At 50.4% G+C, this 18,880-nt stretch overlaps 12 non-coding genes and 1 pseudogene across 12 annotated transcripts; 11 read left to right on the top strand and 2 right to left on the bottom strand.

The window, feature by feature from the left end:
• Positions 1-125: 125 nt before the first annotated feature.
• trnav-cac (transfer RNA valine (anticodon CAC)) lies at positions 126-198 on the top strand. Its single transcript has one exon. It is a non-coding gene; the product is annotated as a tRNA-Val (tRNA).
• A 1,571-nt stretch (positions 199-1,769) lies between these two features.
• On the top strand, positions 1,770-1,843 carry trnat-agu (transfer RNA threonine (anticodon AGU)). The gene has a single exon. It is a non-coding gene; the product is annotated as a tRNA-Thr (tRNA).
• A 1,348-nt stretch (positions 1,844-3,191) lies between these two features.
• On the top strand, positions 3,192-3,316 carry LOC138228294 (U4 spliceosomal RNA; annotated as a pseudogene).
• A 6,759-nt stretch (positions 3,317-10,075) lies between these two features.
• Positions 10,076-10,192, top strand: LOC138228327 (U5 spliceosomal RNA). Its single transcript, XR_011185407.1, has one exon. It is a non-coding gene; the product is annotated as a U5 spliceosomal RNA (small nuclear RNA).
• Positions 10,193-10,583: 391 nt separating this feature from the next.
• On the top strand, positions 10,584-10,700 carry LOC138228333 (U5 spliceosomal RNA). The gene has a single exon (XR_011185413.1). It is a non-coding gene; the product is annotated as a U5 spliceosomal RNA (small nuclear RNA).
• A 391-nt stretch (positions 10,701-11,091) lies between these two features.
• On the top strand, positions 11,092-11,208 carry LOC138228332 (U5 spliceosomal RNA). The gene has a single exon (XR_011185412.1). It is a non-coding gene; the product is annotated as a U5 spliceosomal RNA (small nuclear RNA).
• Positions 11,209-11,599: 391 nt separating this feature from the next.
• Positions 11,600-11,716, top strand: LOC138228319 (U5 spliceosomal RNA). The gene has a single exon (XR_011185399.1). It is a non-coding gene; the product is annotated as a U5 spliceosomal RNA (small nuclear RNA).
• Positions 11,717-12,107: 391 nt separating this feature from the next.
• On the top strand, positions 12,108-12,224 carry LOC138228304 (U5 spliceosomal RNA). The gene has a single exon (XR_011185384.1). It is a non-coding gene; the product is annotated as a U5 spliceosomal RNA (small nuclear RNA).
• A 391-nt stretch (positions 12,225-12,615) lies between these two features.
• Positions 12,616-12,732, top strand: LOC138228301 (U5 spliceosomal RNA). The gene has a single exon (XR_011185381.1). It is a non-coding gene; the product is annotated as a U5 spliceosomal RNA (small nuclear RNA).
• A 391-nt stretch (positions 12,733-13,123) lies between these two features.
• LOC138228315 (U5 spliceosomal RNA) lies at positions 13,124-13,240 on the top strand. Its single transcript, XR_011185395.1, has one exon. It is a non-coding gene; the product is annotated as a U5 spliceosomal RNA (small nuclear RNA).
• Positions 13,241-13,631: 391 nt separating this feature from the next.
• LOC138228300 (U5 spliceosomal RNA) lies at positions 13,632-13,746 on the top strand. Its single transcript, XR_011185380.1, has one exon. It is a non-coding gene; the product is annotated as a U5 spliceosomal RNA (small nuclear RNA).
• Positions 13,747-14,505: 759 nt separating this feature from the next.
• LOC138228281 (U4 spliceosomal RNA) lies at positions 14,506-14,647 on the bottom strand. The gene has a single exon (XR_011185367.1). It is a non-coding gene; the product is annotated as a U4 spliceosomal RNA (small nuclear RNA).
• A 230-nt stretch (positions 14,648-14,877) lies between these two features.
• Positions 14,878-14,994, bottom strand: LOC138228371 (U5 spliceosomal RNA). Its single transcript, XR_011185451.1, has one exon. It is a non-coding gene; the product is annotated as a U5 spliceosomal RNA (small nuclear RNA).
• Between the last annotated feature and the right edge of the window lie 3,886 nt (positions 14,995-18,880).

An 18,880-nucleotide genomic window follows, 5' to 3' on the forward strand; every position in this document is an offset into this window, starting at 1 on the left:
ATGACAGGCGTGCTGGTCTCTGGAGAGAGAGCACGGTCCATCAGCGCACTCCAATAAAGGCACTGGAAGCAGCTGAATCGCAATGGCGAAGCTCAACGCTGGGCCGCTGGGCATATCTTACCACCGTTTCCGTAGTGTAGTGGTTATCACGTTTGCCTCACACGCGAAAGGTCCCCGGTTCGAAACCGGGCGGAAACAGACTTATTTTGTCGCCACGCACAAAAGGGGATTGGGGATTCGCCTAGCGCTGTGATCGAACAGACCCACTCACCCCTTAGTGTGGCGGGATCTGCACAGTGCATGTCGCAGCGCATCCTGCTTTCACTTCAATGCGCGTCCTGATGTACCCCGGTCTCCCGCGTGACAGGTGGGGACAGGTGACAGGTCCTATACTAACGAGGAAGACATCGCTCTCTCCGACCCCCGGCATTGTGTCCCGACCCACCGTGCTGGAAGCCGACGGGTGCTGTGATTCCTTTAAGGAGCAGAAATGACAACCGAGGAGCCGAGAGATCATTTCAGCATTTCGCGTCTGAACGGAAAACACAAACGACCAACTCGGAATGACTTGCCTTTGACGCTTTTCAAAGCGTTCTTTGTGCACGACGACTGCGCCGCCTAGCAGATACAAATGGGTTGTACAACTTTGAACTAGCAAATGGAAGACAGCTAAGCCCCCTCTCTTTTAGCCCAGGTTCAATCTGTCTCCCAGAATCACCAGGGCGCACACACACACACCCGTGCCGTTGAAGTGCTCTGCTTCATTTCTAAGGGCAACTCAACATTCACTCCTACCCCGAGTGCAGAAAAGACAGTGTCTGCAGCAACAGCAGCTCAGGTCTCTGCACAGGAGCTAAGCTGCCCCCATCTCCTCTGCTCTGCGGCTCCTGCGGAGTGGAGTCCTGCCTGGAGCTGTGTTTGCAGGCGGCGGCTCCCCGCGCCCTGTCTGTGCGTCGTGAAATTAATTAATAACGTTAATAAATTTATAAAGTTAATTTATAAATTTATAAAGTTAATAAAGTTATAAATTAGAAATTAATAACGATATAATTATATTCATGTACCGCAACACAAGAATAGTACACGCTGTACATTGTCTGTCGATAATGTTTCTGTAGTGCTTTTTCAGCACTCAGCATATGACTGTGCTGGTGGTGCTGTGGGTTAGGTTCCTGACTTCCATATCACACGGTCTATGATTGAATCCCATTGAACTATGACTTTATTTTTTAACAAACATTTCTTTGAAAAAATGAAACGTTTCCCTTGGTCAGAGATTAAATAAAACCTCACTTTTTTTGAGCAGAAGGTTTACTGTGACCTGAGAAGGGCCGGCATCCAATCACGGTGGTACACACACACGCTCTCACCTATATGAGCTACACGGCTACCAAGATGATCTCAGGTGCGCCGAGCTGGTACGGAACATATTGAACTGATCGACGGCGAATTGTCTCTCAGACAGGCTTTTCACCTCTGAGCTCCCTGACTGACAGTGATCAGCTAGGTAGTGAAACAGTCAGCTGCTTCTAAGCCTTAAACAGCTGCATCTCGGCGCTTCCACGGAGAGATGATTTGAAAGCCGAACATCACCCGTTGGGAACACCTTACTATCACTAGTTTAAGAGACTCTTAAGGTCTTGCAGAGGTGCCTGTCTAATAGCATGCACTTTGCAAGCTATAGGTGTTTAGGCTGAGGCAGAATGCCTGTTAACAAAATGTTTTTCTAAAGGTGTGTCCAAGTGGCTGCAAAAGGACAACACTCCTGGGGCGCCGTGGCTTAGTTGGTTAAAGCGCCTGTCTAGTAAACAGGAGATCCTGGGTCCGAATCCCAGCGGTGCCTTCTTTGTTCTGTCTTCTCGAACAGTACTGGTCATTATGGACAACCGCCTACGGCTAGACTTAATTAAATGCAAGTATTCATTTCCTGTCTTTAACGCGACTTGTTTTTCTTAAAATGGATGCAACTTGCAAAACATGAAATACAAACCTTGCTAATCAGCGCTAGCGGCTGGCAAAAAAAAAGAAGTCAGCAATGTTTTTTTTCTTTAACCTTAACCCTGCTAATAGAGAAGAGTTAAACGACCGAGTCTATGCAGCTTAAACGGTGCGCATGTCGGGTCCTTAGCTGAAAGGGTGATAAATCACGCTCACCCCAGTCCTTAATCTTTTAAAGAGGATACAAAATTGAACCTAGTCGCCACATCACATACATCCTATTCAACGATAAAAAGGTAACATCTATCCTCGTCCAGAGTAAATCTCACGTTGAGGGCATATTTTTTTCCACTTTACCATGAGTCGGGCTCGGCTGCACAGAGGAGAGAGCAGAGCAATGAGGTCACGGGGACAGGGGAGTCACATGCTGGCGGTTTGAATACGCGGAAGATCACATCCGCACTCCGGACTCTGAATCCTGCCATCCGAGTTAAGATCTCGGCGGAACCTGAGGCGCAGTTCCTTCTTAAAACGTAATCTGGTGAGCATTTCTAGAATCGTACTTGTATAGATGCAGCCTTTAATGTGTTGCTAGGTTAAAATTGATGACTTCTTGAACTTCAGTAGGCAACTGCCCTCTTGATTTCGGATTTAATTTCTTTATTACAGGGGCGCTTTTATGAAGACAGAGTCATGTTCAGGTACTTTGCTTGATGGAGGAAGCTCATTTCGGACTCTGTGATCTGCTCACCTGGAAAGGTCTACTGTACTACTACAAGAGAGAAGTAGAGTCTGGAAGAAGGGACAATTTTATGATGCTTTGGAAGGTAATGCTTTTTTTTCTTTGAAATCGAAATGAATCAGAATATCAGTGCAAAAGACAAACTCTTGGTTTGGTTTAAAGAGATATGGTTTTAAAACAGACAAAATGTAGAAAACAGGTGTTTCTCACTTTTGGAAAAGAATGGACCGGGGGTAATATTTTACTAGTTGCAGGGCTGAGATCACTGGGTTACAGTCTTGTAGTGTCACACCAGGGACAGTGGCGCAATGCATAATGCATCTGACTACGGATTAGGAGATTGTAGGTTCGACTCCTACCTGGCTCGGGTCGTTTTAAAACACATCGGGCTATTCCCCAAGTAGCCTGTGCTACTTACTGCATTGTAATCGTACCCAGTAAGAGATTTCCTTCATATAAATGAACTGCACCTGACAGCTTTAGAATAACACCTGGGCTCAGTACGGTGCTGAGCTCAGCGTTGCTGTTCTAATTAGCACGCACGATTGTTGCTAGTTGAAAACTTTTCCCAATACCCCGCTTCCGCTGGTTTGCAATACAATCGGCGAAAGCAATTTTTGACAGTCTCGTCAGAGACTGAGCAAGGTGTTTAAAGACAGATTTTGTCATGGTGACATCATGGTAGAAAGAAACGAGCTTGTTACGTCTCAACAGAAACGCTCTTTATCTCTTTCAGCGTTATGCAGAGAACAGCGTCTGTCGAGATCACTTTTGAGTCAGCGCGAAACGCCGTGTGCTGTCAGTTTGATTTCATATTGCTCGTAGCGGCGCCCGGCTTTTGTCTGTCAAACGTTAGGTTGCGCTTCTTCATGCTGCATCGTCGGCATGAGTGGAGCTTTTTAAACGTCTGTACTTACTGCGCCCCATAAGAAATCGTTTGTCCCCGTTCAAAAGAGATTGTGCGATGTCCTGCAGCGTTTGCAAAGCAAACCTTTGACAGTTTGAAAAGAGGAATTTATTGTGCTTCCTGTGCGTGCAGTAGTTACAAAGTTGAAGGTCTTTACACGATCTGCTGCAGTTTTCAGTGGGCGAGCTTTGTCAGATGGCTTGGAAAAACGCACTGTGTTTCGGCTCGGGAAACATCATGGGCAGTGTCCTGCATGTTTTCTGTGTATAGCTGTCTTTTAACACATACAGAATTCATTAGAAATCATTGATTTCTCCAATTAACAAGGGTCCCTTTTGAACCTGCGAGAAGCATTCCTTCAATGTAACAGATTTACTCCGGGGAAAGGCAGCATGACATTGAGAGTAGCTCAAGCTTTCAGCACCCGTATCGGACTGCGTGTATGCAGACACCGCTCAGAATCCCCTGTAAGATTCTCCTTCAATTCCGTTTTGCAGTGCTTTAGCTCTTTCAAAAGGCTTCGCTTTGCTAGTCATAATCCAAGGCTCATGACAGCATTTGAAACCAATTGCCACTGCGTTGGCCAGGAATCAAACCCAGGTCAACTGCTTGGAAGGCAGCTATGCTCAACACTATACCACCAATGCACGCCCACAGGTGCCCTGCAGGACACCACCAGAGAATGCTCACGATTTCGGAAGCTGTCTCCGGGACGTGCTGATTCCACACATCCTGAATAAATCATGATATTGTTAGTTGCTGTAGCTAGACGTTCAAATGAGTTTCATGGCCAGATGGACTGTTTCCTCCAGCGATTTCGATTTTTAAGAACTTTTATTTCCTTTTCACAATAAAATACAGGGCATCACAAATGCTTTACATTAATATACATACTTAAAACAGTATATATGATCACATCTTATTACATTTTGACACGGTACGAGTTACATAGCAACAATTTCTTTTTTCTGAAGCAAATCACATTCTTTACTTAAACATGATAGTGTTTTTCACAGTTTCTTGAGATATTGACCTATGCCCTCTATTTCCCACAGATTTTCTGCTTCCTCCCTCCCTTCTCTCCACAGATCTCTGAGGTAATAGTTCTCTCGGGTGATGAACAGGGCCAGGCTACCTGCAGCCTTGACTGGGATCTTGATGCCTTTGAACAGCCCCATGTTCCTCACTCTCCACAGGGCGTCTTTCCCACTGTTCACCACGGCCCAGATCCTGTCAAACACGTCAGGAGGAAGTTTGACAGGAGAGATGCCGTATATGACGAAAGCAGCGGTCAGGGTAAATTGGGGCGAGAGAGCCTGCAACCAATCTTCAAACTGTGCCCAGAAGGCCTTAGCAAAAAAGCAGGACCACAGGAGATGGGTCACAGTCTCCTCCTCGCTGCAGCCCACCCTAACGCAGCGAGGGCTGGGTGTGAGGACCATACGGTACAAGGAAGTTCGTACCGGTAAGCACTGGTGGACGACACTCCAGGCTAAATCTCTGTGAATGTTGCACAGAAACTTAGAGGATGTGTGTTTCCACACCTTCCTTGTTTGGGCTGATGTTAAAATGCCCACAGGGGTCTGCCTATTGTTCTGGGGTGCAAAGAAATCTTCCAGTTTTTGGACGCTGACATCTCGGAGGGGAATATGGCCAATTGTGTGAGATCTTAGAAAACTTTTAACTGTCCCATAAATTGCAGGGCATGTGTCAGAGAGTGGGACATCCAGCTTGGGTCTGACACCCCACACTCTGAACACCTCCCTACCTACCCAGAGCCTGGAAAAATAAGTCCAGGTAGGCGCTGCAGGTGCTGTTGCAAAGCCTCTCAGCACAGAGGCCAGGAAAATGCACAGCAGCTTCGTAGCAATATCTGGGACAGACTTCCCCCCTGAGGGTAGCGGCCTGTACATTATTTCCCTTCTGAGTCTTTCCTGCTTCACACCCCATAGAAATTGAAACATCAATCTCCTCAGCACCGCCGCAACACAGTGTGGGATTGGGAAGGTAGAAGCCAGAAAATTCAAGACAGGCAAGAGCTTGGCTTTGATGACCAGCACCTTCCCTGTCATGGTGAGGTCTCGGTTCTTCCATTGCATCAGTTTTTTGTTTAAGATTGGCAATTTGTTCTGCCAATTTACTGTTCCCATCTCTTCTCCAAAATACACCCCCAGGACCTTAATTCTCTTCTCTTGCAGCCTGAGATCATGTCCTTCTTTTGGCTCCCTCCAGTTCTGATAAAAAATCTCGCTCTTTGATTTGTTAATTTTTGCAGAGGAAGCCAAAGAGAACCGATCACAGCACTGCAGAGCTCTACTAATTGAGGCATTGTCAGAGAGGAGCAGGGTGACGTCATCCATGTATAGAGATGTCTTTACCTCTCCTCCCCCACTTCCAGGTACTGGTATCCCATTAATGGCCTGATCCTGGCGCAAGGCACAGGCTAAGGGCTCCATAGCCAAAACGAATAACAAGGTGGATAATGGCCAGCCCTGCCTCACAACAGACTTCAAAGGGGCGTGATCTATTGCCATTAACCATTACTCTGCTGTTGCTACCTGTGTACAGCAGGTTAATCCACTTTCTCATGATGGGGCCAAACTTCATGTGCTCAAGTACCGAAGTTAAGTACTGCCGGTTAAGGCGGTCAAAGGCCTTTTCTAGGTCTACACCTGAAATGCACAGAGGGAGGGAGCGATCCTCTGAGTACAGACAGACATCCCTCAACAAGGCCAGGTTGTCGCTCATCAGGCATCCTGCTATCCCACAAGTCTGTTCTTTCCCTACCAGTGAGGCCACTACATTTTGTAGGCGCAGGAAAAGGGCTTTGGACAGGATCTTAGTGTCCACGCCTAACAGGCTGAGGGGTCTCCAGTTCTTTATGTCATTCTTTGCTCCTTTCTTAAACAAGAGAGAGATAGTGCCTTCTCTTAAGGAGTCAGGCAGCAATTCTGTCTTATAGCTTTCCTCGAATAGGAGCAGCAGCGGATCCTGAAGCAGATCCCAAAAGGTGCAATAAAATTCTTTAGGGAGCCCGTCAGCACCCGGAGTTTTCCCCTTCTGTAAGCTCTCCATAGCCTGTCTCAGCTCTTCTACTGTCAAATCCCTCTCAAGTACTTCCCTATCTTCTTCACTCAAAACGTTTTCTAGCTTTGAGGTAAAAAAATGAATTTCTTCATCCTTTACCTCTGTAGAGCTGTACAGTCTTGAGTAGAAGGCCTCGGTGCAGGAGAGGATTGCACTCGGCTCTGTTCTCTCTCGTCCCTCCTCATCAACTACACTTTCCATGACAGACTTGGAGCCTTCCACTTTCCTGAAAAAGAGGCGAGAACACTTCTCATTTTCTTCCAAGAACTGCACTCGACTACTTTCTTCGGCTATGCTCCGGATGTCCTTTTTTAAAAGGGTGATATCCTCGAGCACATCGAAGCCACTGTGCATCATCGTGTAGAGACGCTGCAGCTGCCTCTGTTTCCTGGCTAGCACTCCTCTCCGTCTGGCAGCAGCCTTCCTTCCCTCAGCCATGAAAAAGGCCTTTGTCCTCACCTTCACCTCCTCCCACCACTCTCCTACTGACCCGTACAGACACTGCAAGGACAGCCACTGTGATAGTTTCTCCTTGTAGCAGGATACTACCCCCTCGTTCTCTAGCAGCTTTGTGTTGAGTTTCCAGATGCCTGGGCCAAAGCCCTGGAGTTCCACTCTACGACCTAAAGCCTGATGATCTGAGAAGAAGACAGGCTGAAGAGTGACCCCAACAACTTTCACTCTCTCTGAGACAAAGCAATAGTCAATTCTGGAGCTGCTATTCCTCCCTGACCATGTATATCCTGCTGTTGTGGGATATATACATCTATATGTGTCTGAGAGTTTAAAGTCTTGAACTAAGTTTTGCAGGGCCAGTGACCTGGAATCCAATTTTATCAGAGAGCTAGACTGCCTGTCTGTGTGCTCTAAGATACAATTAAAATCCCCTCCCACTATCACGTCTGTGCTACATAACAATAGGTGAGAGAGTGCCTTGAGTAGCTCCACCCTTCCTCCCACGTCAGTAGGGCAATACACATTGAATATCCGCAGGTTAATGGTCCCCCATTCCACATCCACACACAGCAACCTGCCATCTATGACGCTCTGAATACTTTTCAATTTGAATGCCCATCCTTTGAAAAGAATGGCCACGCCAGAGGCTCTGTTGTTATTGTCCCCTGACCAAACAGAAAGCCCTTTATCCCACCTATCTTCAAAGCTTTTATACCTCTCTTGATAGGCTAAAGCACACTCCTGCAACATCAACACATCTCCCTCTCTCTGCTGGAGGTAATCAAAGACAGACTGGCATTTAACTCTGTCATTGATACCTCTGGTGTTAAGAGATATTATGTTTAGAGCCATATTACATAAGAAAGTGGAACCAGTCTTTACAAAACACATTTCTCTTCTGTCTCACCTGGTCCCTTCTTCTTTTTCTTTTTCTTCTTACCAATTTCCTGCCAGCCATCCTCTGAATGAGCCTTCATCAGGGTGGCAGCAGTAAAAGCATTCACGGAGTCCATTTCAAGGAAGGGGGTAGAGGGAGGGGTGGAGGGGTTCCAGCTGTTCCCATCGCCATGCTCTCCTTCCTCCTCGCTCGGGGAGAAAACAGAGTCATTTTTCCTTTTCCTCAAGTCCAGCTCCTGGGAGCACTGAGGGGAAAGGGGTGCAGCCGATGCACCAGTCTCCTCTTCCCCCTCACCAACCATTTGCTGCAGATCCTCTGTGATGGACTGGATGGAGGAGAGGAGGGCATCTGTAGCACTTGCAGAGTCTGAGAAAAGCAGCTCCGCTGAATCCTGGGTATCCTCGCTGGACCCGCTCCACCGGGGGGCCCCACACTGGCCCTCGTTCTGAGGAGCAGGAGTGGGGGAGGGGTCCTCGCTGTTCTCGGGGGTTTTCAAACCCTCGTGCTTGTCTGGTGCAGTCTGTTGTGGGGGCGTAGTGGATTTCTTTTCCACCGGCCCCGGAACCACAGCAGGGCAGATCCTGGCTGGAGGCTGAGACTTTATCAAACAAGGGTTCTTTGTTTGACTTGTTGTTTGCTTTGGCTTTTCGGGCCGGTTTGGCTGAAACAAGCACTGCCTCATCCTTTCTCATTTTGAGTTTATTGGCGTAGGCATGAGGGCAGTTTATAAAAACGTGTCCTTCCAAGCCAAGTAAATTGCACTTTGGCAGCATTGAACAGTCAGAGGCTAAATGTCCCTGTTTGCCACAGGTCTTGCAGCATTTCACAGTGCAGGGCGATGCCAGGTGTCCCACAGCGCCGACACACCTTTGGTTGTCCCACATAAAAAATATAGCCATTGCAGGCGCCCAGCCAGATTGTAGAGGGCAGGTGCCTTAAGCCTCCATTTACATTGTCCGGTAGCAAGCGAACCTCGAATTTCCTTGCTCCTGCTTTTATACCGTCAACATATCTAACCTCAGTTCCATGGTGGACGGTGCAGTACTGGTTAAGCCAGGTGTGAATGTCCTCCGTCTTTTTTGAAGGTACAGGCATTGAGCATTGGTGGTTCAGTGTTAGAATTCTCGCCTGCCATGCGGGAGGCTTGGTTTTGATTCCCAGCCAATGCAGTGGCTTTTGCAACTCGCAACTGAAAACCCACTGAAGCTAAGCGGGTGTGAGCTAGGTCAGTACCCGGATGAGGGTGAGCTACAGGGAAAAACAAAGCTTCCAGCTGGAAGCGGTGTTAATGGTGCCGGCGGGGGGGCGCTCACCCTGAGGTCTGTGCGGGTCCCAATGCCCCAGTATAGTGACGGAGATGCTGTGTTGTAAGAGGGCGCTGTCTTTTGGATGAGATGTAAAACCGAGGTCACAGCGCTCTGTGGTCATTAAAAATGACCACCAAAACCTTTGACAAAAGCTCTTGGTAATTGATGGTCTTCAAAAATGCTTCTCCTTTAGGTACATTTTAAATCAGCTGAAAAATGCTGTGAAATGGGGGGCATTTCAGGCCAGTGTAGGATTTTGGTTACAAGAACCATGAAAGTGCACAAGAAAGCCCGTACACTGAATTACACGGCTTTCTATTCAAAAGAGGACAAAAGAAATTCCCTGAGTTCGATTTTTTGCAGCACTGAGAGGGGCACTGTTGCGAGGCCAGTTAGCTCAGTTGGTTAGAGCGTGGTGCTAATAACGCCAAGGTTGTTGGGTCCGGCCGTCTGATTGGCGTTCTTTTCTTTGGGGGGCGGGAAGTGTCCGGCCGCAGGGGATCTTGGGACCTTGCCTGCATAGCGGCTTCCCAGAGTGCGTCGTTTCCGGCACAGTGTGGCCGGGTGTTTTCCGAGTTATCGCACGGATTGGTCACGCTCGCAAGCCGTGAGCCGCAGGCGATGAGCCCGGAGCTGAACGGGCCCCACTGGCTCGTTTGTAAGGCCAGGTGTATTGCCAACCACGACCGGCAGGGCAGAGGCTTTGAAGGTGGCCTGGGCTCCTGCAGCTATGCAGCCACGCACTCTGGTTTCTCTTCATCTCGTACAAATCTTTCGCCTTTTACTAAAGATTTCCGTGGAGAGGAGCATGAACGAGTTCCATGTAATTTTTGTGCTTCCCTGCCTTCGGGTGGGGCGCAGCCTGGCTGGTCAAAGAGAGAAAACAAAAATGCTCGCAATCGGTCTTGTTATGGCGATTGTGGCAGTCTGCTCCGCGAGTCCTCGGTCTCCGGCCGTCTGATTGGCGCTCTTTTCTTTGGGGGTTGGGAAGTGTCCGGCCGCAGGGGATCTTGGGACCTCGCTTTGCATAGCGGCTTCCCAGAGTGCGTCGTTTCCGGCACAGTGTGGCCGGGTGTTTTCCGAGTTATCGCACGGATTGGTCACGCTCGCAAGCCGTGAGCCGCAGGCGATGAGCCCGGAGCTGAACGGGCCCCACTGGCTAGTTTGTAAGGCCAGGTGCATTGCCAACCACGACCGGCAGCGCAGAGGCTTTGAAGGCAGCCTGGGCTCCTGCAGCTGTGCAGCCACGCACTCTGGTTTTTCTTCATCTCGTACAAATCTTTCGCCTTTTACTAAAGATTTCCGTGGAGAGGAGCATGAATGAGTTCCATGCAATTTTTGTGCTTCCCTGCCTTCGGGTGGGGCGCAGCCTGGCTGGTCAAAGAGAGAAAACAAAAACGCTCGCAATCGGTCTTGTTATGGCGATTGTGGCAGTCTGCTCCGCGAGTCCTCGGTCTCCGGCCGTCTGATTGGCGCTCTTTTCTTTGGGGGTTGGGAAGTGTCCGGCTGCAGGGGATCTTGGGACCTCGCTTTGCATAGCGGCTTCCCAGAGTGCGTCGTTTCCGGCACAGTGTGGCCGGGTGTTTTCCGAGTTATCGCACGGATTGGTCACGCTCGCAAGCCGTGAGCCGCAGGCGATGAGCCCGGAGCTGAACGGGCCCCACTGGCTAGTTTGTAAGGCCAGGTGCATTGCCAACCACGACCGGCAGCGCAGAGGCTTTGAAGGCGGCCTGGGCTCCTGCAGCTGTGCAGCCACGCACTCTGGTTTCTCTTCATCTCGTACAAATCTTTCGCCTTTTACTAAAGATTTCCGTGGAGAGGAGCATGAACGAGTTCCATGCAATTTTTGTGCTTCCCTGCCTTCGGGTGGAGCGCAGCCTGGCTGGTCAAAGAGAGAAAACAAAAACGCTCGCAATCGGTCTTGTTATGGCGATTGTGGCAGTCTGCTCCGCGAGTCCTCGGTCTCCGGCCGTCTGATTGGCGCTCTTTTCTTTGGGGGGCGGGAAGTGTCCGGCCGCAGGGGATCTTGGGACCTCGCTTTGCATAGCGGCTTCCCAGAGTGCGTCATTTCCGGCACAGTGTGGCCGGGTGTTTTCCGAGTTATCGCACGGATTCGGCACGCTCGCAAGCCGTGAGCCGCAGGCGATGAGCCCGGAGCTGAACGGGCCCCACTGGCTCGTTTGTAAGGCCAGGTGTATTGCCAACCACGACCGGCAGGGCAGAGGCTTTGAAGGTGGCCTGGGCTCCTGCAGCTGTGCAGCCACGCACTCTGGTTTCTCTTCATCTCGTACAAATCTTTTGCCTTTTACTAAAGATTTCCGTGGAGAGAAGCATGAACGAGTTCCATGCAATTTTTGTGCTTCCCTGCCTTCGGGTGGGGCGCAGCCTGGCTGGTCAAAGAGAGAAAACAAAAACGCTCGCAATCGCTCTTGTAATGGCGATTGTGGCAGTCTGCTCCGCGAGTTCTCGGTCTCCGGCCGTCTGATTGGCGCTCTTTTCTTTGGGGGTTGGGAAGTGTCCGGCCGCAGGGGATCTTGGGACCTCGCTTTGCATAGCGGCTTCCCAGAGTGCGTCGTTTCCGGCACAGTGTGGCCGGGTGTTTTCCGAGTTCTCGTACGGATTGGTCACGCTCGCAAGCCGTGAGCCGCAGGCGATGAGCCCGGAGCTGAACGGGCCCCACTGGCTAGTTTGTAAGGCCAGGTGCATTGCCAACCACGACCGGCAGCGCAGAGGCTTTGAAGGCGGCCTGGGCTCCTGCAGCTGTGCAGCCACGCACTCTGGTTTCTCTTCATCTCGTACAAATCTTTCGCCTTTTACTAAAGATTTCCGTGGAGAGGAGCATGAATGAGTTCCATGCAATTTTTGTGCTTCCCTGCCTTCGGGTGGGGCGCAGCCTGGCTGGTCAAAGAGAGAAAACAAAAACGCTCGCAATCGGTCTTGTTATGGCGATTGTGGCAGTCTGCTCCGCGAGTCCACGGTCTCCGGCCGTCTGATTGGCGCTCTTTTCTTTGGGGGGCGGGAAGTGTCCGGCCGCAGGGGATCTTGGGACCTCGCTTTGCATAGCGGCTTCCCAGAGTGCGTCATTTCCGGCACAGTGTGGCCGGGTGTTTTCCGAGTTATCGCACGGATTGGTCACGCTCGCACGCCGTGAGCCGCAGGCGATGAGCCCGGAGCTGAACGGGCCCCACTGGCTAGTTTGTAAGGCCAGGTGCATTGCCAACCACGACCGGCAGCGCAGAGGCTTTGAAGGCGGCCTGGGCTCCTGTAGCTGTGCAGCCACGCACTCTGGTTTCTCTTCATCTCGCACAAATCTTTCGCCTTTTACTAAAGATTTCCGTGGAGAGGAGCATGAATGAGTTCCATGCAATTTTTGTGCTTCCCTGCCTTTGGGTGGGGCGCAGCCTGGCTGGTCAAAGAGAGAAAACAAAAACGCCCGCAATCGGTCTTGTTATGGCGATTGTGGCAGTCTGCTCCGCGAGTCCACGGTCTCCGGCCGTCTGATTGGCGCTCTTTTCTTTGGGGGGCGGGAAGTGTCCGGCCGCAGGGGATCTTGGGACCTCGCTTTGCATAGCGGCTTCCCAGAGTGCGTCATTTCCGGCACAGTGTGGCCGGGTGTTTTCCGAGTTATCGCACGGATTCGGCACGCTCGCAAGCCGTGAGCCGCAGGCGATGAGCCCGGAGCTGAACGGGCCCCACTGGCTCGTTTGTAAGGCCAGGTGTATTGCCAACCACGACCGGCAGGGCAGAGGCTTTGAAGGCGGCCTGGGCTCCTGTAGCTGTGCAGCAACGCACTCTGGTTTCTCTTCATCTCGTACAAATCTTTCGCCTTTTACTAAAGATTTCCGTGGAGAGGAGCATGAACGAGTTCCATGCAATTTTTGTGCTTCCCTGCTTTCGGGTGGGGCGCAGCCTGGCTGGTCAAAGAGAGAAAACAAAAACGCTCGCAATCGGTCTTGTTATGGCGATTGTGGCAGTCTGCTCCGCGAGTCCTCGGTCTCCGGCCGTCTGATTGGCGCTCTTTTCCTTGGGGGTTGGGAAGTGTCCGGCTGCAGGGGATCTTGGGACCTCGCTTTGCATAGCGGCTTCCCAGAGTGCGTCGTTTCCGGCACAGTGCGGCCGGGTGTTTTCCGAGTTATCGCACGGATTGGTCACGCTCGCAAGCCGTGAGCCGCAGGCGATGAGCCCGGAGCTGAACGGGCCCCACTGGCTAGTTTGTAAGGCCAGGTGCATTGCCAACCACGACCGGCAGCGCAGAGGCTTTGAAGGCGGCCTGGGCTCCTGCAGCTGTGCAGCCACGCACTCTGGTTTCTCTTCATCTCGTACAAATCTTTCGCCTTTTACTAAAGATTTCCGTGGAGAGGAGCATGAATGAGTTCCATGCAATTTTTGTGCTTCCCTGCTTTCAGGTGGCGGGCAGCTGGGCTGGTCAAAGAGAGAAAACAAGCAAGTTCGCAATCGCTCTTGTAATGGTGATTGTGGCCGTCTGCTCTGCGAGTCCTCGGTCTCCGGCCGTCTGATTGGCGCTCTTTTCTTTGGGGGGCGGGAAGTGTCCGGCCGCAGGGGATCCTGGGACCTCGCTTTGCATAGCGGCTTCCCAGAGTGCGTCGTTTCCGGCACAGTGTGGCCGGGTGTTTTCCGAGTTATCGCACGGATTGGGCACGCTCGCAAGCCGTGAGCCGCAGGCGATGAGCCCCGAGCTGAACGGGCCCCACTGGCTCGTTTGTAAGATCTGCGGCAGATCGTGTAAAGACGTTCAACTTTGTAACTACTGCACGCACAGGAAGCAGAATAAATTCCTCTTTAAAACTGTCAAAGGTTTGCTTTGCGAACGCTGCAGGACATCGCACAATCTGTTTTGAACGGGGACAAACGATTTCTTATGAGGCGCAGTAAGTACAGACGTTTAAAAAGCTCCACTCATGCCGACGATGCAGCATGAAGAAGCGCAACCTAACGTTTGACAGACAAAAGCCTGGCGCCGCTACGAGCAATATGAAATCAAACTGACAGCACACAGCGTTTCGCGCTGACTCAAAAGTGATCTCGACAGACGCTGTTCTCTGCATAACGCTGAAAGAGCTAAAGAGTGTTTCTGTTGAGACGTAACAAGCTTGTTTCTTTCTACCATGATGTTACCATGACAAAATCTGTCTTTAAACACCTTGCTCAGTCTCTGACGAGACTGTCAAGAATTGCTTTCGCTAATTGTATTGCAAACCGGCGGAAGCGGGGTATTGGGAAAAGTTTTCAACTAGCAATAATCGCGCATCGGCTAAACCTCAAAGGCTACGATACTGCCACTGCGCAAAGCTGACGGTTGCCAGGCAACCGCGTGGATCCTATGGAAATCGTTATCAATCGTCTCATGGCATGTCGTTGCTGTAACGCTTCATATTTGCGGCCGGACACTTCCCGCCCCCCAAAGAAAAGAGCGCCAATCAGACAGGCGGAGACCGAGGACTGGCAGAGCAGACAGCCACAGTCGCCGTAAATAGAGCGATTGTGAGCGGTTTTGTTTTCTCTCTTTGACCAGCCCAGCTGCGCCCCACCCGAAGGCAGGAAAGCACAAAAATTGTATGGAACTCATTCATGCTCCTCTCCATGGAAATCTTTAGTAAAAGGCAAAAGATTTGTACGAGATGAAGAGAAACCAGAGTGCGTGGCTGGACAGCTGCAGGAGCCCAGGCTGCCTTCAAGGCCTCTGCCCTGCCGGTCGTGGTTGGCAATGCACCTGGCCTTACAAACGAGCCAGTGGGGCCCGTTCAGCTCCGGGCTCATCGCCTGCGGCTCTCGGCTTACCTGGCAGGGGAGATACCTTGATCAGCCTGTAGTTGGAGTAGTTGGATTGTTTTCTTGTTTTGTGGAAGCAGTGTTTGTTTTGCAGTTTGAGATGGCAACCTTTGGATCCCGCAAGAATGCTGTACATTTTGAGCTTTTGGATGACCTCTTCATGGATCGTATGCAGTTCAGCAGAAAAGTGTTACAGAAGGAACTTGGCTTTGAACCTCGGCACTTGGATTTCATCTTTGCTCTCCCAGGTCAGAAAGCATTTGAGGTTGTATTTGCTACCTATCCTCTGTTTGAACAATGCGTGGATGTCTTTGAGGCAAAAAGAGGGAAAGTTCCTGCACTTGAGAAGATCAACTTGCAGCCTCTGACACAGAGAGAGAGGAAAACGGTGCATGTTGTTATGTTCTCGGAACTGGCAAAGACGGAGGACATTCACATCTGGCTTAACCAGTACTGCACCGTCCACCATGGAACTGAGGTTAGAGATGTTGACGGTATAAAAACAGGAGCAAGGAAATTCGAGGTTCGCTTACTACCGGACAATGTAAATGGAGGCTTAAGGCACCTGCCCTCTACAATCCAGCTGGGCGCCTGCAATGGCTATGTTTTTTATGTGGGACAACCAAAGGTGTGTCGGCGCTGTGGTGCTGTGGGACACCTGGCATCGTCCTGCACTGTGAAATGCTGCAAGACCTGTGGCAAACAGGGACATTTAGCCTCTGACTGTTCAATGCTGCCAAAGTGCAATTTATGTGGCTCGGAAGGACACGTTTTTAAGAACTGCCCTCACGCCTACGCCAATAAACTCAAAATGAGAAAGGATGAGGCAGTGCTTGTTTCAGCCAAACCGGCCCGAAAAGCCAAAGCAAACAACAAGTCAAACAAAGAACCCTTGTTGGACAAAGAGTCTCAGCCTCCAGCCAGGATCAGTCCTGCTGTGGCTCCGGGGCCGGTGGAAGAGAAATCCACTACGCTCCCACAACCGCAGACTGCACCAGACAAGCACGAGGGTTTGAAAACCCCCGAGAACAGCGAGGACCCCTCCCCCACTCCTGCTCCTCAGAACGAGGGCCAGTGTGGGGCCCCCCGGTGGAGCGGGTCCAGCGACGATACCCAGGATTCAGCGGAGCTGCTTTTCTCAGACTCTGCAAGTGCTACAGATGCCCTCCTCTCCTCCATCCAGTCCGTCACGGAGGATCTGCAACAGCTGGTGGGTGAGGGGGAAGAGGAGACTGGTGCATCGGCTGCACCCCTTTCCCCTCAGTGCTCCCAGGAGCTGGACTTGAGGAAAAGGAAAAATGACTCTGTTTTCTCCCCGAGCGAGGAGGAAGGAGAGCATGGCGATGGGGACAGCTGGAACCCCTCCACCCCTCTTTCTACCCCCTTCCTTGAAATGGACTCCGTGAACGCTTTTACTGCTGCCACCCTGATGAAGGCTCATTCAGAGGATGGCTGGCAGGAAATTGGTAAGAAGAAAAAGAAAGAGAAGGTAACAGGTGAGACCGAAGAGAAATGTGTTTTGTAAAGACTGGTTCCACTTTCTTATGTAAAATGGCTCTAAACATAATTTCTCTTAACACCAGAGGTATCAATGACAGAGTTAAATGCCAGTGTGTCTTTGATTACCTCCAGCAGAGAGAGGGAGATGTGTTGATGTTGCAGGAGTGTGCTTTAGCCTATCAAGAGAGGTATAAAAGCTTTAAAGATAGGTGGGATAAAGGGCCTTCTGTTTGGTCAGGGGACAATAACAACAGAGCCTCTGGCGTGGCCATTCTTTTCAAAGGATGGGCTTTCAAATTGAAAAGTATTCAGAGGGTCATAGATGGCAGGTTGCTGTGTGTGGATGTGGAATGGGGGACCGTTAACCTGCGGCTAATCAATGTGTATTGTCCTACTGACGTGGGAGGAAGGGTGGAGCTACTCAAGGCACTCTCTCCCCTATTGTTAAGTAGCACAGACGTGATAGTGGGAGGGGATTTTAATTGTATCTTAGAGCACACAGACAGGCAGTCTAGCTCTCCGATAAAATTGGATTCCAGCTCACTGGCCCTGCAAAACTTAGTTCAAGACTTTAAACTCTCAGACACATATAGATGTATATATCCCACAACAGCAGGATATACATGGTCAGGGAGGAATAGCAGCTCCAGAATTGACTATTGCTTTGTCTCAGAGAGAGTGAAAGTTGTTGGGGTCACTCTTCAGCCTGTCTTCTTCTCAGATCATCAGGCTTTAGGGTGTAGAGTGGAACTCCAGGGCGGGACTGTCTTTGGCCCAGGCCTCTGGAAACTCAACACAAAGCTGCTAGAGAACGAGGGGGTAGTATCCCGCTACAAGGAGAAACTATCACAGTGGCTGTCCTTGCAGTGTCTGTACGGGTCAGTAGGAGAGTGGTGGGAGGAGGTGAAGATGAGGACAAAGGCATTTTTCATGGCTGAGGGAAGGAAGGCTGCTGCCAGACGGAGAGGAGTGCTAGCCAGGAAACAGAGGCAGCTGCAGCGTCTCTACACGATGCTGCACAGTGGCTTCGATGTGCTCGAGGATATCACCCTTTTAAAAAAGGACATCCGGAGCATAGCCGAAGAAAGTAGTCGAGGAGTGCTGTTAAGAGGCAGAGTGCAGTTCTTGGAAGAAAATGAGAAGTGTACTCGCTTCTTTTTCAGGAAAGTGGTAGGCTCCAAGTCTGTCATGGAAAGTGTAGTTGATGAGGAGGGACGAGAGAGAACAGAGCCGAGTGCTATCCTCTCCTGCACCGAGGCCTTCTACTCAAGACTGTACAGCTCTACAGAGCTAAAGGATGAAGAAATTCATTTTTTTACCTCAAAGCTAGAAAACGTTTTGAGTGAAGAAGATAGGGAAGTACTTGAGAGGGATTTGACAGTAGAAGAGCTGAGACAGGCGATGGAGAGCTTACAGAAGGGGAAAACTCCAGGTGCTGACGGGCTCCCTAAAGAATTTTATTGCACCTTTTGGGATCTGCTTCAGGATCCGCTACTGCTCCTATTCGAGGAAAGCTATAAGACAGAATTGCTGCCTGACTCCTTAAGGGAAGGCACTATCTCTCTCTTGTTTAAGAAAGGAGCAAAAAATGACATAAAGAACTGGAGACCCTCAGCCTGTTAGGCTTGGACACTAAGATCCTGTCCAAAGCCCTTTTCCTGCACCTACAAAATGTAGTGGCCTCACTGGTAGGGAAAGAACAGACTTGTGGGATAGCAGGACGCCTGATGAGCGACAACCTGGCCTTGTTGAGGGATGTCTGTCTGTACTCTGAGGATCGCTCCCTCCCTCTTTGCATTTTAGGTGTAGACCTAGAAAAGGCCTTTGACCGCCTAAACCGGCAGTACTTAACATCGGGACTTGAGCACATGAAGTTTGGCCCCATCATGAGAAAGTGGATTAACCTGCTGTACACAGGTAGCAACAGCAGAGTCATGGTTAATGGCAATAGATCACGCCCCTTTGAAGTCTGTTCAGGGGTGAGGCAGGGCTGCCCATTATCCCCCTTGTTATGCGTTTTGGCTATGGAGCCCTTAGCCTGTGCCTTGCGCCAGGATCAGGCCATTAATGGGATACCAGTGCCTGGAAGTGGGGGAGGAGAGGTAAAGACATCTCTATACATGGATGACGTCACCCTGCTCCTCTCTGACAATGCCTCAATTAGCAGAGCTCTGCAGTGCTGTGATCGTTTCTCTTTGGCTTCCTCCGCAAAAATTAACAAATCTAAGAGTGAGATTTTTTATCAGAACTGGAGG

The sequence above is a fragment of the Lepisosteus oculatus genome, unplaced genomic scaffold, assembly GCF_040954835.1.
Source record: "Lepisosteus oculatus isolate fLepOcu1 unplaced genomic scaffold, fLepOcu1.hap2 HAP2_SCAFFOLD_40, whole genome shotgun sequence".
Taxonomy (NCBI): Eukaryota; Metazoa; Chordata; class Actinopteri; order Semionotiformes; family Lepisosteidae; genus Lepisosteus; species Lepisosteus oculatus.